This window comes from Acomys minous (genome assembly GCF_964271855.1).
Source record: "Acomys minous genome assembly, chromosome: 14".
NCBI classification, from domain to species: Eukaryota; Metazoa; Chordata; class Mammalia; order Rodentia; family Muridae; genus Acomys; species Acomys minous.
In genome coordinates, this window is record NC_140496.1 from 107,898,773 (window position 1) to 107,916,439 (window position 17,667).

General features: G+C 43.7%; 1 protein-coding gene and 1 long non-coding RNA gene across 6 annotated transcripts in view; one reads left to right on the forward strand and one right to left on the reverse strand.

Annotated features, from left to right (window-relative positions):
* SLC44A5 (solute carrier family 44 member 5) overlaps window positions 1–17,667 on the forward strand; it is a 282,035-nt gene that overhangs the window by 191,762 nt on the left and 72,606 nt on the right. The gene's annotated exons all lie outside the window — the stretch shown is intronic.
* Window positions 7,115–10,210, reverse strand: LOC311582397. The gene is made up of 2 exons (XR_014774117.1): window positions 10,143–10,210; window positions 7,115–8,561 (listed from the first exon to the last, which is right to left on the reverse strand). It is a non-coding gene; the product is annotated as an uncharacterized lncRNA (long non-coding RNA).

Below are 17,667 nucleotides of genomic sequence, written 5' to 3' on the forward strand. Positions count from 1 at the left end.
AAATCAAATGACCATATGTGTGTGGATTCATATCTGGGTCTTCGATTCGATTCCACTGATCAACCAGCCTGTTGCTGTGCCAGTACCATGCTGTTTTAATTACTATTGCTTTATAGTACAGTTTGAGATCAGGTATGGAGACTCCTCCAGAGCACCTTTTATTGTACAAGATTGTTTTAGCTATTCTGGGTTTTTTGTTTTTCCATATGAAGTTCAGAATTGAACTTTCAATGTCTTTAAAAAATTGTGTAGGTATTTTGATAGGGATTGCATTGAATCTGTAGATTGTTTTTGGTAGGATGGCCATTTTTATTATGTTAATTCTCCCGATCCATGAGCAAGGAAGATCCTTCCATCTTCTCATGTCATCTTCAATCTCTTTCTTTAGAGTTTTGAAATTTTTTTCAAACAAGTCCTTCACTTGCTTAGTTAGAGTAACTCCTAAGTACTTTATATTGCTTGTGGCTAATGTGAAGGGTGTAGTTTTCCTAATTTTTTCCTCTGCAAGCTTGTCATTTGTGTATAGGAAGGCTACAGACTTTTTTGAGTTAATTTTGTATCCAGCCAATTTGCTGAAGGTATTTATCAGCTGTAGGAGTTCTCTGGTGGAATTTTGAGGGTCACTTATATAGACTATCATATCATCTGCCAATAGGGATAATTTGACTTCCTCCTTTCCCATTTGAATACCCTTGATCTCCTTTTGTTGTCTTATTGCTCTGGCTAGAACTTCGAGTACTATATTGAAGAGATATGGAGAGAGTGGGCAGCCTTGCCTTGTTCCTGATTTTAGAGGAATTTCCTTGAGTATCTCACCATTTACTTTGATTTTGGCTATTGACTTCCTATATATAGCCTTTATTATGTTGAGGAAAGTGCCTTGTATTCCCGATCTCTCTAAAACTTTAAACATGAATGGGTGTTGGATTTTATCAAATGCTTTCTCTGCATCCAAAGAGATGATCATGTGGTTTTTTATTTTCAGTTTGTTTATGTGGTGGATTACATTGATGGATTTCCGTATATTAAACCATCCCTGCATGCCTGGAATGAAGCCTACTTGGTCATGATGAATGATATCTTTGATGTGCTCTTGTATTCGTTTTGCAAGTATTTTATTTAGTATTTTTGCATCGATGTTCATCAGAGAAATTGGTCTGAAATTCTCTTTCTTTGTTGAGTCTTTGTGAGGTTTAGGTATCAATGAGACTATGGCCTCATAAAATGAATTTGGTAATGTTCCATCCTTTTCTATCTTTTGGAGTAGCTTGAAGAGTATCGGCATTAGCTCGCCCTTGAAGGTCTGGTAGAATTCTGCACTGAAACCATCTGGCCCTGGGCTTTTTTTGGTTGGGAGATTATCAATGATTACTTCAATTTCTGTAGGGGAAATGGGACTATTTAGCTTGTTTATCTGTTCTTCACTCAACTTTGGCAAGTGAAATTGATCAAGAAAATCGTCCATTTCCCTTAGATTTTCAAATTGTGTGGCATATATGCCTTCAAAGTAGGATCTTATGATTCTTTGTATTTCTTCAGTGTCTGTTGTTATGTCTCCCTTTTCATTTCTGATTTTGTTGATTTCAATACTGTTTCTCTGCCTTTTAGTTAGTTTGGCTAATGGTCTGTCTATCTTGTTGACTTTCTCAAAGAACCAGCTCTTGGTTTTGTTGATTCTTTGGACTGTTTTCTTAGTTTCTAATTTGTTAATTTCACCCCTGAGTTTGATTAATTCCAGACGTCTACTCCTTTTGGGTGTTTCTGCTTCTTTTTTTTCTAGGGCTTCCAGTTGTGTCATTAAGGTGTTTATGTGCGATGCTTCCAATTTCTTTTTAAAGGCACTTAGTGCTATGAATTTTCCTCTTAGCACTGCTTTCAATGTATCCCACAAATTTGGGTATATTGTTCCTTCATTTTCATTGAATTTCAGAAACTCCTTGATTTCTTTCTTTATTTCTTCCCTGACCCAGGTGTCATTTAGCAGAGAGTTGTTTAGTTTTCCCATACGTGTAGGCTTTTTGTTATTTCTGTTGTTGTTGAATTGCAGCCTAAGCCCATGATGATCTGATAGGATACAAAGTATTATTTCAATCCTCTTGTATCTGTTGAGGCTTTCTTTGTGAACTACGATGTGATCAATTTTGGAGAAGGTTCCATGGGGTGCAGAGAAGAAGGTATATTCTTTCTTGTTTGGGTGCAAGGTTCTATAGATATCTGTTAGATCCATTTGACCCATGGCATTGGTTAATGATGTTATTTCTCGGCTTAGTTTCTGTTTCAATGACTTGTCCTTCAGTGAGAGTGGGGTGTTGAAGTCTCCCACTATTATTGTGTGGGGATCGATGTGTGGTTTTAAGCCTTTTTAGCAGATCTTTTACAAATGTGGGGGCCCTTGTATTGGGAGCATAGATGTTCAGAATTGTGATGTCATCTTGGTTGACTTTACCTTTGATGAGTATGAAGTGTCCATCCTCATCCCTTTTGATTAATCTTGGTTGAAAGTCTATTTTGTTCGATATTAAAATGGCTACGCCTGCTTGCTTCTTGTGACCATTTGCTTGGAATATTTTTTTCCAACCTTTTATCCTGAGGTAATGCCTATCATTATGAGTGAGATGTGTTTCTTGAATGCAGAAGAATGTTTGATCCTGTTTATGCACCCATTCAATTAGTCTGTGTCTTTTTATTGGAGAATTGAGACCATTGATGTTGAGAGATATTAATGCCAGTTACTATTAAGAGTCTTAATTTTGATATTGGTTCCAGTCGAGCGTTTGTGTAGTTGTGTTTTTGCCATGGTATAGTTATCTATTTCCTGAGTAGTTTTGGTTGTAGCTTGACCCTTTGGGATGGAGTTTTCCTTCTAGTACCTTCTGTAAAGCTGGATTTGTGGATAGGTACTGTTTGAATTTGGTTTTGTCATGGAATATTTTGTTTTCTCCATCAATGGTTATTGATAGTTTTGCTGGGTAAAGTAGTCTGGCCTGGCATCTGTGGTCTCTTAGGGTTTGCAGGATCTCTGTCCAGGCCCTTCTGGCTTTGATGGTCTCTGCTGAGAAGTCGGGTGTAATTCTGATAGGTTTGCCATTAAATGTTATTTGGCCCTTTTCCCTTGCAGCTTTTAATATTTTTTCTTTGTTCTGTATGTTTTGTGTTTTGATTATTATGTGACGGGCAGTTTTTCTTTTCTGGTCAATTCTATTTGGTGTTCTGTATGCCTCTTGTATGTTTATAGGCATCTCTTTCTTTAGATTGGGGAAATTTTCTTCTATGATTTTGTTGAGAATAGTTTCTGGGCCTTGGAGTCTGATATCTTCTCTTTCTTCAATGCCTATTATCCTCAGATTTCTTCTTTTCATGGTGTCCTTAATTTCTTGGATGTTTTGTGTCAGGAGTTTTCCAGATTTGGCATTTTCTTTAATGGTTGCTTCAAGATCTGTTATTGTATCTTCTAGACTTGAGATTCGTTCTTCCATCTCTTGGATTCTGTTAGAAAAGCTCAGCACTGTGTCATTCGCCTTCTTCTCTGAGGCCTCACGTTCTCGTTTTTCTTCTGTGTGTGTGTTTATCATTGAATCCATTTTCATCTTCATATCTTGAACGGATTTTTTTATTTCTTTCATCTGGTTGTTTACATTTTCCTGAAAAATTTTCAGTTCCACTCTATGTGCTTCTTTTATGTCTCGCACCTGCTTGGCTGCGTCTTCCTGCATCTGATTTTGAATTTTATTTGTTTCCTCCGTTATCATCCTCATTACCAAGGATTTGAGGTCATTTTCTTGTGTTTCTGTTGTATTTGAGTTCTCTGGGTTGTTTTCTTTGGGATAGCTGGGAACTGGAGACGCCATGTTGTTTTGGGGGTTTTTGCGTATGCTTTTACGCTGTCCTTTAGACATCTTGCCGTCTCTGTTTTTGTTGGGTAACTTCCAGAGTTGGGTGGAGGGAGTCTGATAATAGATTTACTTGTTTTCTCATGATTTCCGTAGGCTGGAAGCCCTGATACTTCACTGGTGTGGATGGCAGGAGGTTAGCCCTGTAGTTTGGGGCTCTCACAGCCAGTGATCCTCAGCTCCCCTTTGCTGTGGGTCCTGCAATGGTTCTGGGTCTCTGAATGAGCATTGGATCAGGCCAAGGTATCCACAACCTTTTGGGTCCCCTGCCAAGTCCAGCCAGGGATAGTGGGCCCGAACCACGCGTCGAGCTCAGCTAGTTTATCAGGGCCTGAATCATCTGCCACAGCAGGAGAACTGCGTCTGCACTGAGCAAGCACCTAGGGTGGAACTGAGCGCTCCGCCTAGCTTGTGTCACAGCAGGAAAACTGCCACCGCGCTGAGCAAGCACCTAGTGTGGAAGTGAGTGCTCCGCCCAGCTTGCGTCACAGCAGGGAAACTGCGACTGCGCTGAGCAAGCACCTAGGGTGGAAGTGAGCGCTCCGCCCAGCCTGTGTCACAGCAGGGGAGCTGTGCCTCAGGCAGAATTGATTGCTGAGCTGAGCCAGCTTCTCCACGGCACAACTCACTGAGCAAACCCAGGACTCTGGGGCTGAACTGTCTGCTAAGTCCAGTTTGGGTCTCAAGGCACCACACGACCCAAATCCTGTCCAGAGTCCCCTCTCCCGCAGCAACTCCCACCGTCCACCACACCAATTGCCTCCACTAGAAGGCTCTGAGCTGCAAACCTTAGCCACCGCCGCTGGTGCCGCTGGTGCCGCTGGTGACACTGCTGTCTCTGCCGCTGCTGCTCTGATCCGAGAAAGTCCGAGCTCCTCCTGTGTGCTGGGGCAAGCAGGTCTTCCGCACCCTGGTCCCTCCGAACCGTGGAGCACTTCTGCTGCCGTGGTGTGGGGACCTTGGTGTTCCTGGCTCAGAAATCTGTGTAATTCCCTGAATTGTTCACTGGAGCTTTCAAACACGGTCCACACTGCTTGCCACCATCTTGGATCCAGTCAGATGCTTTCTAAAGTATTTTCCACCATTTAATTTCTCTGCAGACGCTGAGTGGAGCTCTGTCAGTGTTTTGATCTGTAGCCACTCTCAGAGTTTTCTCTGGAAATGTTCCTTGAACTTTCCCTTCCGGCATCCGTTCCACGGGACAGGTCCTTAGGTGTCTCTCTGACCCGTGAGCTGGTCTGGTCCAGTTGCTCTCTCTAGAGTGTAATTATAAACACAAATCAGATATAATATATATATATATTTAAATATCTTATTCATCTCGTTTTTTTTTAAAATAATCCTGAGCATGAGCTGAACGTCTATGTCCTTCATAATTCATGTGGTTGAAGGCCACTCCCTGATGTGACAGTACAGTGTTTAGGCGTGGGTCCCTTCGGGAGGTGAAGAGATTGAGAGTGACGGAGATTCAGTGTTGCAATCAGTGTCGTAGAGACATAAGCAAAATTTGTTCTTACTATGTGAAAATTCAACAAGATAAATTCTCCTAGAGAGTATGACCTGAGGGGCTCAGTGGATAAGAGTATTTGCTGATCTTACAGAAGACCTGGGTTCTATTCCCAGCAGCCACATGGTGGATCACAATTGCCTGTAACATCAGCTCCAGGGTAACCTATGCCTTCTTCTGGCCTATGTAGGCACCTGTGTGCACATGGTGTGCACAAACACATGCAGGAGCATTCATGCACATAAATAGTAAACAAGTCTGAAACCCACAGGCAAGAGCAGAGAATTAATGCCTGCATGTCTAGTGCCCAGCTTGCTTTATCTCCTCTGTCTATTGACCCCAAAATGCTGTCGCCCACACTTCTCCTGTATCAATGAGTTAAATAGGGCAATCACCCTATTTAACCTGACAGATACGCCTACAAACTAACGTGATCTAGATAATCCCTCACTTATGCTCCCTTCCCAAACGATTCTATATTGCCTCAAATTGATGTTTAAATCTACGCATCATAGCCCTTTAGATCTGGGTGTGCACACTGTTGCCCTCACCCGTGTGGCAATGGCTGCTAGGCAGTTGTAGCTTCCGTATCTACAGAAGCTGATTCCAGAAGGTAAACAGCAGATCCTGGCTCTGAGACCTAAGATCTAATTTCTTTACCACTTGCTTAAAAACAACTTATAATTAAAATACTTTAATAAAGGCTAAGAATTTTCTGAGTTGTAGATTTTGTTTTTGTTCATGCTGCAAACAAAAGTGAACCACAAAGACTTTGCAACAAAACTCAGCACACGTATATCAGTATGGAGTTATGTTTATGGAATTTTCTGCCATGTGGGTTTATCTGGCATCTGCAACAAAGGCCGTTTCCCGTCTGCTACACATGTACTCATAGAATGTGTTTGTCCAGAGACCAGGGATGGGGAGGGAGAGGAAAGATTGTGTTTCTCTTCTGTGCAAATATTAACATATCCCAAAGCACACGGAATCCGTACAGGATCACATGAAGTTAAGTAAAAACCAACACAGTGCAATGTTTGCCAGCCTTGGCATCTAAATGTCAGCTTGGCAAGACCCGATTGTGGGCTTTCTTGTTTGAGAGTTTGACACACTTTTGACAATGAAACCTGCACCTCTGAGGTTTGCAGATTGGTAGTTGTAGAAAGACTGCGGGTCGGGGTGGGGTGGGGGGGTTGGCAGTGCTGCTGGTGTGAAAATTGAACTGGGTGTTTTACACAGAGAGTGCTAGGTTAACTTTAAGTCCTGGTGCTGAAGAGCAGGCCACACAAGTTTGCTATTTATGTTACCACAGAGATCATGTCCTCACATCTGACAGGCACCATTAATGCTGTGGAGACCTTGCGAGGGGGCGCCACAGAGGCTGACACTGGCCATGTGCCCTGGGCTGAAAGTCGAGCATGGGATGAGACGTTGAAGAGTGAGCCGGGGGTGAGACCTCTTCACTGATAGCCCAGGGGACCATGTGTGTTAACCTGGCATTAGTGTCACCATTTTACCCTTTCTGGAGCTTCTTTGTCCTGAGAGTCACAGACATGAAGCCACATTTCACCATCCAAAACCTATCTGTAATGTCCTAGAACTATACTTTCATGAAGCTTAGTGGTCTGTACTTGGATTAAAAAAAAAAAAAAAGCAAACAAACAAACCAAAAAAAACCAGATTATCTTGCTTATAATTAAATATACTCACCAAAGTAAAATGTTTAAACATATACTTCAGTTTAATTTACACAGCAGATTTAAGTAATTACCAAGATTGTTGGAGGGGTTGCGGGGGGGGGGGGGGGGGGCAGGAGCACACAAGCATGAGTGACACATGTGTATAGAAGTCAGGGACCAGTTGTAGGTGTTGGTGCTTAAGCTCTGTTCACCATCGCTTTTGTAGGCCACCAGTTCAGCTAAGCTGGCTTCCAGTGAGTCCCGGAGATCTGTCTGGCTCAGCCTTCCCCGGCAGTAGAATTGCTAGTATGCATCACCACACACAACTTTTGTCTTTTCAGCTTGGTTTCTGGGGGCTACACTGAGGCCTTTGTAGGCAAGAAATTGACCACATGAGCCACCTCAGCCTGATGCTTGTTTTTAAGGGACCCAGTTCGTGGTAGCTTGTTGTAGTAGCCCAAGTTGATTAAGACACCCAAGATGCCATTCTGCACACCAGGATAGCTTTGCAAAGTGATGAGAGCATCTCCCTGTAAGTGTGAATGGGAAAGTGGCGGGGGGGGGGATTATACACTTACAGGAATAGTCATTGACAATCTGTCATTGGATCCATCTAAGGAATTCACTATATTTAATCATTGAACCAATTTATACAAACCAATAACCATAGGCCCCTTCTGTCTATGGTTGTTGGGCTTGCTAGCCTGCCCCTGTCATCCCAGCTCCAATGGAGGCTGAGTGGGGATGACAGGCTCAAGGCATGCCTGGGCGACACAGCAAGTACAGAGCCCATCACAGGTGCTTCATGGGACTGTTTCAAGGTGAAAAGTGAGAGGAAATGGCTGGGGATATAGCTCAGAGGGAGTCTGCATGTGTAGTTTGGCCTATGCCCTGGTCCTTCTACAGTACCACAAGCAAAAGTCACTTTGGTTCCTGGTGCATTTTCAGTGCTTGGGGGTTGGGGTAGGGAACGGCAGGGACAAGGTATGGTCCCTACTTCTGGTTTAAGCCTCTCCTGGGTCCAGGACTAGATCCTGGGTCTCTCACTGGTCTTCCCTGCTCACACACCCTACTTGTGTGAGGATAAGTCAGGCCAGGTAGCCAGCTTTGTGGTACCAGAGATGACTGAAGAATCACAGCACACAGTCCCTTCTTCTAGAAATCACACTTCTGAAGTGTGTAATGTTCTGATCTGGGAGGTCTGTCCCTCTTGTCGCACATGGCACCCAGCCTTTAAAATGCAGGCGGCAGCGTCTCTTCCGTTTCTGTTGCTCTGCTCTTGGGCGTCTCTGCCTGACTAAGTCAGCAGGTTTGTGAAATGCCGGGCGTGCGACTTTCAGGAGCTGGAAGCTGGTTGCGGCACCCAAGACGTGCAGAGAGAGGCTCTGTGGGTGAAAGCATTTGGTGCTCCAGGTCTGCCACATGCTATTGGTGAGTAAGTTTCCTGGTGTCCATGGCACTTGATATATAGAAAAAAACCTATGGCTTAAATATTATCAGAAATTATCTTAGGGTTGCTTAGAAATTATCGTCCTTGAGCTGGTGTCTGCTCTGCACACAAGTGTGCAGGACTGGGTTCTTTATTGTTGTTTTTGGTTTTTCGAGACAGGGTTTCTCTGTGTAATCTTGGCCGTCCTGGACTCACTTTGTAGACCAGGCTGGCCTCACTGTCTCTGCCTTTCCTGAGTTGCTAGGATTAGAGGCATGTGCCACCATATCCAGCCAGGCCTGAGTTCTTAACACCCCCATAAAACCAGGTGTGGCAGTATGCACTTCTAAACCCAGTGATGGGGAAGAAAAGGCAGGCAGGGCCCAAGGCTGGTGTTCCAGCTCGCATAGCTGAAATGGGGAGAAACCCTGTCTCCCAGAAAAAAAATAAGGTAAAGATTGACAAAAAAGACACTGGAAGTAGATCTCCAGCCTTCAGGCATGCACATGTACATGCGAGTACTCCTGCATGCGCGCGCGCACGCACACACACACACACACACACACACACACATGCTAATTTAAGGAAGGAGACTAGATGTCCGTGAACTTTGCTTTAGTGTTCTACTTTACTGTTTGACCACTGAGTCCTTTAAACTATCAAGTAAAAATCATAGCATTAAATAAATTTAAGTATATGAATGCCAGCTTTCACTCTACTAACTGCCTTCTCTCACTCATAAGGCAGCTCTTCTGTAAATGGGTATGTTACATGGTCTTTTGTTTTGTCCCAACCCAAGTAGGTTCTGAAGCTTCTGTAACTGTGTAGCCCTGACTTCATTCCTCCCAGTTCTCTCTTTGACGTGTGTCGTGTGTTCATATTCATGTGTGTGTACGTGGAAGCCAGAGCATGCTGCTGCCTTCCTCCCTCATGAGCTCACGAGTTCAGGTGACTGGCTGCTATTCCTCTCAGGATGCTCCTGTCTCTTCCTAGGCAGTGCTGGGGTTACAGGCGTGGGACGCCACACGCAGCTGCTTTTGTCTGGGTGCTGGGGATCCAAACTCGGGTCTTCATGTTTGTGTGGCAAAGATTTAGTGAGTGAGCCATTTCCTCAGCTTCTGCTTTCCTTTTTTTTTTTTTTAAAGAAATAGTTCTTTTCTATTTTTAAAATCTTGTTTCCCTGATTTTTTCTCTTTTATCAGTTTCCTCCTTTATCTTTTGTACTTCAGATTTTAATCATTAGACTCACAGTTCCCTTGTCTTCAAGTCACTTTTTTTTTCTTGTCTTGATTTCAGCTGCCACATTTTCTTCTCTCTCCCTGTCTTTTCCCCTAATATGTCACCGACAAGTGTTAGAAAGGCACCATTCAGTAACTTCTAACTTGTACTTCATCAAGGCTGGCTCTTTTTTGAGACTAGGACAACCCACCACCCTTGCAGGTAAAACAAGCCAAAACTGACCAGTCGCAAGAAAATGAGAGACACATCTTTGGTCCTGAAAGCTCAGAGGAAACACACTTTTATCAAGTTGATGCATGAAATCAAGGGGAAGCCCAGAGATTTGAAAGAGGCAAGCACAAGCTGAGTTAGTGTCTCCTTTCCCTCCCAGCTAAAAAGCCTTAGAAACCTATTCTCACCTGTTCAGTCAGCAGGTTGTCTTTGAAGAGTTCTAAACTGGTCCTGTGGTCCCATGCCTCCACACACTCAGTGGTGTCTAGAGAGAGGACTTGGGCCTGGCAATGATGCTGTAGTAATCAGGCCGGGATGCACCCTCTCCCCTGCAGCTCGCATCTTCCCAGCTCTCAGACCCAAGGTTTTTCTACTTCATCTCTACTCACTCTGTGTCCTGGTACCTGATGAAAGAAAACACATCATTTTCTCGGTGCCTGTCTCGGCAAGAGTTTCCAGTAGATGATGAACCAGCTGAGATTGCAGATGTGAGTGACTTAATTGTTGTCACGATCCAGGTGAGAAAATATCTGTTACGGTTAGGCGTGAGCTCTTAGGTCCCTTAATATCTGAAATGCCACTGCTGCAGATTTTCCAGGAGACAGGTTCACTGGCCTCTGGGGCCACTTGCTCCTCCCCAGCCTCCTCCTGTCTCCTGTTGCTTTGTTCAGACTGGCTCTCTGGGGCTCCTAGGGCACACCCTGACTGCACCCACCTTCAGTGCCTTGGCTTTTGCTCTTCCTTCTTCTGGAGCCTCCGTAGACAGGCCATTCCTCATGCTCACTTTCATAGTCTCGCTTTTACTTTCAATCTAACGGTTATCACATGATCTGCCCTCGTTTTATTTATTGGCTTTTCCGCACTAAGTTGGAGCCATGAGCCTGCTTTGTCTGTCCACTTCTCAGTGTGTTCACTATACCAGGGAAGATCACGGTTATGGACCCAACTCTTATCACGACAATGGGAGAACTGGCTGGGTTTTGTTGTTGTTGTTGTTGTTTTGTTTTGTTTTGTTTTAATTTGGTTCAAGATATTTGTTCTAGCCAATAAGAGTTCTAGGCAGCCAGGTCTCTGTCCCATCTTGAGTGTCTGTGCCTGATTTTGTACCTTGGTTCTTACTCTTTCTTTGGCTGGAACTGATTCCTCTTTTGCCACCAGTTCACATCATGCTCGTCAGCTGGAGCTGAGGAATTAATTACACTGGGTAAAGAGAGACCAGCATCACTGAGGTGAAGTCTTCTGGCAAGTGTTTCCTGAGACCCAGCACACAAAAGCTGTGTCCCAGAGGTGGCCAAGGTTATACCTTGCACTGCTAGCCAAACTTGGTTTTGTAAGCAATGTTATGACATTTTTATTAAAATGTAATAAAAAATTAAATAAATATAAGATGTAATAAAACATAAAAATGTTGTGACACTTGTATTCATTCTTTGAAAGTGCCTAGAAGGTGTTAAATCTGTTGTGTGTCCCCTGGGGAGGCAGGCGTTGGATGGCAAAGCTTTGCTATGGAAGCTCACTGTTGATTACTTCATCGCCTTACACATCTGCTCATTTTCGCTACAAAGCCAGAAGCCTTCCACATAGGTGCACGTCTCCCAGCCACACAGGTCCAGCGCTTGGCGGAACTGCTATGAGTGGTTTCCCCAGAACATTGAATTATAGCGTTCATAAACTGCAAACAATGCTTTGTGGCTCAGAAACTGTGTTTCCTACTTGTGTGGGTTAAATTATGATTAGCTTCTAAGATGAGAAAGGCTGCAGTGCATTCAGGGTGCATTTGGCACCAATGGCAGGGAGGTGACACTGTGGGTCAAGGTGACAGCTGCCAAATCTAACACCTGAGCTCAGTTCCCAGGCACACGTGGTAGAAGGAAGGAGCTGACTTCAGCTAGTTTCCTCTGACCTGCACTTGTTATTGTACCTGCTTTGCCTCTCCAAAATATTTTTAAACTAATTTAAAAGCTAATTAGATTTCTAATGACCCAAGTTCAAAATTTCAATCACCATGACTTAGTAGATGTGCAATCCCAGTATGGTTTTTTCTTCTGGGAACATGTCCCTAGTGGCTTTATACCTACCTAGCTGGTGGTGTCGTCTCCACGAGGCTGAGAAATATCACTGCATCAATTTCAATATCTGAGCTTATTTCTATGACTAGGGGTTACAAAACAAGATATAAATTTGTATTTTAAAAGTGCTTTTAATTTGAAAATATAAGGAATCGGTATACAATTTAAGAGGTACACAAAGATACGTTAAAAATGGTTCTCCCAAGAGGAACACTCCTGCATTGCTGGTGGGAATGCAAACTAGTACAACCACTTTGGAAAGCTATCTGGTGCTTTCTCAGAAAAATGGGAATAGGGCTTCCTCAAGACCCAGCTATTCCACTCCTTGGAATATACCCAGAGGATGTACTACCACACAACAGGGACATATGCTTAACCATGTTCATAGCTGCCTTATTCATAATAGCCAGAACTTGGAAACAACCTACATGTCCCTCAATAGAAGAATGGATAAAGAAACTGTGGTACATTTACACTATGGAATACTACTCAGCTATTAAAAACAAGGAATTTCCAAAATTTGTGGACAAATGGATTGAACTAGAAATTGTCATAATGAGTGAGTTCACACAGAAGCAAAAAGAGCTAAATGGTATATACTCACTTATATCGAGACACTAGTCCAAGGTGTACGTTCCCATGAAAAACTGTACCTACCAGAATAGTGGGTAAGAGGGGAGGACATCCTATTGAAACTTTAGGTGTGAGAAGCCTGGGAGAAAGAGGAAATGGAAGGATCCAGTGGGTCCTGGAAAACTATAGGCGAGTCTGGGCCCTGGGGTCCTCTGCAAACTGTGGCAACAGCCAAGGAAAAAATAGGCAGTAAACCTTGAACCCCTACCCGGACTAGCCGATGGACATTCTCCACTGTTGAGTGGAGAAGGAGATCTAACTTTCACACAAACTCTGGTGCCCCATATTTGAACATGTCCCTTGGATGGAGATGCCTGGTGACACTCAGAGGAAAGATAATAGGTCACCAAGGAGAGACTTGATACCGTATGAGCATATTCAGGGGGAGGAGGTCCCCCTCAGACACAGACTTAGGGGAGGGGAGGGGAGTAGTAGGGGGGAAGTGGGAGGAAGGGAGGAATGGGAGGATACATGGGATGGGCTAACAACTGAGATGTAATATGTATAAATTAATAAAAATGTATTAAAAAAATAAAAATAAAAATAAAAAAATAAGTGAAAAAAAAATGGTTCTCCCTCCCTCGCTGTTTCTGTTGCCATCTTTAAACAGTCACTAACTCCATCCCCCCATGTAATCTATAAAAAAAAAAAAACACTTAAAATGTGCTTTTCATTTAATGGACACCCAGTTGTAAATATAAACATGTTTTACAAATGAAGAGGTTTCATTGCTAAGCTAATGTGTGAAACTAATTTTTATCTCTCAGTATAAAAGCACTATGATGTCGGGTGTTTCTTAGTAACTACGTTGTGGTGGTCACGCCTGGTGCACGAGTGCTCAGACGCACATGCGCTGCTTCAGTATAAAATTTTCCTCTCCTCTCCTGTGGGCTAATATGGTGCCGGCCTATGACGAATATTTTGCTATTTCTTTCTATTTTGTGTCCCTATTATATGTGAAGTGTGGGGGGTATGTGTGTACATGAGGTATGTGTATATGTGTGTGTGGCATATATATGTTTATGTGAGAGGTATGTCTATGTATGTGTATATGTGTGTAAGATATGTGTGGTGTGTGTGTATGTGTGTAAAGTTTGTGTGTGTGTGATGTGTATTTGTGTGAAGTGTCTGTATATGTGTGTTTGTGTGAGAGGTATGTGTGCATATCTACATTTTGTGTGTGTATGTGTGTATGTTTGTATATGTATGTATTTGTGTATGGTATATGTATTTGTGTGTTTTATGTGTATGTACTCTGTGTGTATTGTATGTGTGTGTATGCATATGTGTATGTGTGTATATTATGTGTATTTACTGTATGTATGTGTGTATTGTGTGTGTATGTGTATTTGTGTATGAGTGTTTTATATATGTGTGTGTAGGATGTGTGTATGGTGTATGTGTCTGTGTGTGTGATGTATGTGTATTGTGTGTGTATGTGTATGTCTGTGTGGGTATACAGATGTATGTGTGTGGGTATATGGATGTATGTGTGGTGTATGTGTGTGTGTGTATATAGATGTGTGTGTGGTGTATATGTATGTGTATGTGTTTTGTATGTGTGTGTGGATGGATGTGTGCTGTTTATGTGCATGTGTGTATGTGTATTGTGTGTGTATGTGTGTGTATGGATGTGTATGTGGTATACATGTGTGTGTGTGAGGCCTTACACACCTGTGGTATACACTGGGGGGTGTCCTGCTTTATCACCTGCCTCCTTATTCTCTTGAGAAAGAGTTTCTTGCCTCACCTGGAGCTGGGCTGGTGCACAGGCCCCTCTTGTCTGTGACTCCCACAGTATGAGGCAACAGTTGTGATGCTCAGCCATACTGTATATTTTATATAGGTGCTGGGGATTTGAACTCAGGTTCCTGAGCAGCATTATCCATCTCCACATCTTCAATAATAGCATCTTATATTGATAGGAATTCTCCATAGCAGGCATTGCTAACTTTGGAGAAAGGTGCAGGCTGTCCAAGACCTGTGTGTGTTGTACCTCTGCTGTGCTGTCCCTTTGGTCTGTGATGCCAAGTGTCAGGTGAGGAATGCCTAGGATCTGCCTTTGATTTCCTTTCTTTTTTGAGACATATGCTGTCTTTCTATACAGCACTATTCCATACTTTTGCCTTGCCTCACACTTGTGGAAATCCTTCTGCCTCTGTCTCAAAAATGCTGCGGTGCAGATGCCTGCTACTGTGTCCAACATGGCTTTCACTACAGCAGCAATTTACAAAGTGATTTCCACCTGCTGACAGACCCTAGAATGCTGTGCAAAACTCATAAAAGTCATGAATCATCCAACTTTATCTAGTCCCTACTCCATTAGAAACCAAAGACATTTATAGAAGCATCACCTAAAGTCTGTGGAAAAAGTAGGCTTTGTTTTCCTTGGCAAATAGAAAATATAAACCATGCCAGGCTAAAGCTGTTTTCTCATGATAGCAGGAGCTCAAAAGCAAAGATAACAGAAGATTGATCGTGGAGAATACAGAAGGCTTTAGGACAATTATTCACAACTAACTAAAGCAGATGCACACTCAGCAATCTTATGTGACCTGGCGACTTGGATGGAGTGAACTAATCCTATAGTTCTGTAGGATTTTGATTTAGTTATATTTTAATTTTCAACAATAGTTCTTAAGTTCATTAAATATTATCCCCACAGAATAAGTACTCTTTTCTCAATGGGGGTGCCGGCCCCCCTCTGAAGGCAAATGGGGCCTTTGATACAAAGTATTAAGAGGTTTGAAAAGCCGCAGTTACCCTCCGATATCCAGAAATACAGGCTGATGTAACAAACGGTCTTCTTGATTAAGTCCCTGACTTGAACAAGTGAAATTCTTCCAGGTGCCCTACAACTTTACAGTGAAACCTTAAAATGTGTTCTAGGCCTTCTCTCACATGCGTGTGACCCACACTGACCAGTCTCACGCCAACTTCCCTTCCTTCCCTGACCCACCCCCAGGGCCACAAACCTCTCTCCCACATTCATGTCAGTTTGCTGTATGTTGTGACCACTGAGTTTAGGCAGGGCACACAGACACATACAGACACACACACCACACACACATACATAGACAAACAAACAGATACATGCACACACGTGCACATGCACACACACACATGGTACAAAGCAGCTACTGTAGGGGACAGTAACTGACCTTTTAGGCAGTGTTTCTAGGAATTAGGAAGCAGGGGGTGCAGGTTAGTTCCTCACACACAAGCCCTGAGAGCTTGCTCCTCTCACAAAGCCACCAGAGTGTCTATTAACCCTGAAGAGCAGAGAGAGAGGTAAAGTGCTTCTAACTTGCTTTATCAGTTGCTTCATCTGTCAGGACGGAAGCTTTACTGGCTCACAACGGACGCGCAGCCCATCATGACCAGAGTCATGGTGGCTGGAGCTGTGGCCCAAGGAAGCAGGAGGCATGTTTACATTATGTCCCCACCAGGAAGCAAAGATGGATGTTACCTTCAAGGCTAATTTCCCACTTCTGCCGGTGAGGCCACAATCTCAGAGGCTCCACAACCTCCTGAAAGGGGGGACACTCACCAACTGGGGACCAAGTGTTCAAACGCAGGAGCCGGTAGGGAGCACTGACACCATGCTTGCCCAGACTCGACCCTAAAAAACTCCCCACGTTTTACCAGATGAATGGCTTGTCATTGACTGAGGTGACAGATGCCACTCACGCCACATTCTACACTTGGCAACACACATCTTAGTCTCTGACAAGTCTCTGAGAAGTGAAACATGTGTTCTGTTTCCTGGAGGAGGAGGAGGTGTGTGTGTGTGTGTGTGTGTGTGTGTGTGTGTGTGTGTGCGTGTGCATGAATGTGTGTGTGCATTGTGCACAGGTGTAGTGCATGTGTGTATGTGTGTCTACACATCAGTGTATGTATGGACATGTGTGTATGTATGTGTGCATGTGTGAATATGTGTGTATGTGTTTATGTATATGTATGTGCTTGTGTTTGTATGTCTGTGTATAAGTGTCTGTATGTCTATGTATATGTGTACGCACATGTGTATGTATATATGTGTATGTATGCACACGTGCATAGGTGCACACATGCTCTTGTGTGTTTGGGTGTACCTGCATGTAGAAGTCAGAGGACAACCTTAGTTATTACTCGGGTACCATTCACTTGAATTTTGAGAGAAGATCCCCCATGTGTTGGAACTTACTGTATGGCCACTGAGCCTCAGTAATTTTCCTGCCTCTGGTTCCCCGGCACTGAGGTGAAACCACAGACTAGCATGTCTGGCCCTCCAGAACGTGGACTCAGGGTCACATGTTCCCATGACAAGCACTTTATTGACATCTGATGCTCCAGCCCTGGAGTTGACCTTTGTACTGAGAGCATGTGGGGCAAGAGAGAGGTGATGGTGTCACTCTGTCCCACGGGGGTCATACATGCTGCCATGTTGGAGACAGGACCTTTCCGTGGCTGGAGTTACCAACTGTGGGAGCCAGTAAGTGGACTCCTTAGGCAGTGACAGGTGATCTGTCGGAGAATAATGACTCCCTGAGCTTCTGTTCTCACTCTAGCGCTCGTTATTAATGACCTTTCAGGATGGATGATATTGGAATTCCATCTGCCGCAAAGAAAGAAAGCTAGAAAATGAATCTGTTTTAGCGTGAGGGCGGGAAGCTGTCCCCCAACAGTGAGCCACGTGACGTCACCAGGGAGAAAAGCCAGCTTTACCTTAGGCGCACTGAGCAAATAAAGCTGTTGCCACTGTGGACTTGACTTGTTTTCGTTGATTTTCACTTTATTGGTGGCATGTGTAAACTAGGTCAAAGCAACTGCATCTCTAGACAGCTCACTCACCGTGTTGGGGCAGAAGAGAAGAAAATAGAATCTGAGCTCGGAAGCACAGAACTGGACCTGGACGGTCAGCAGAGGCTGCTGTGACTGGCCTGCAGTCAGCGGTGTCTGTAGGCAGTCACGGTGTGTGCCTGGGTCGTCAGGCCACGAGCTAAGTGCTGCTTCCCAGGGCTCCATGTCT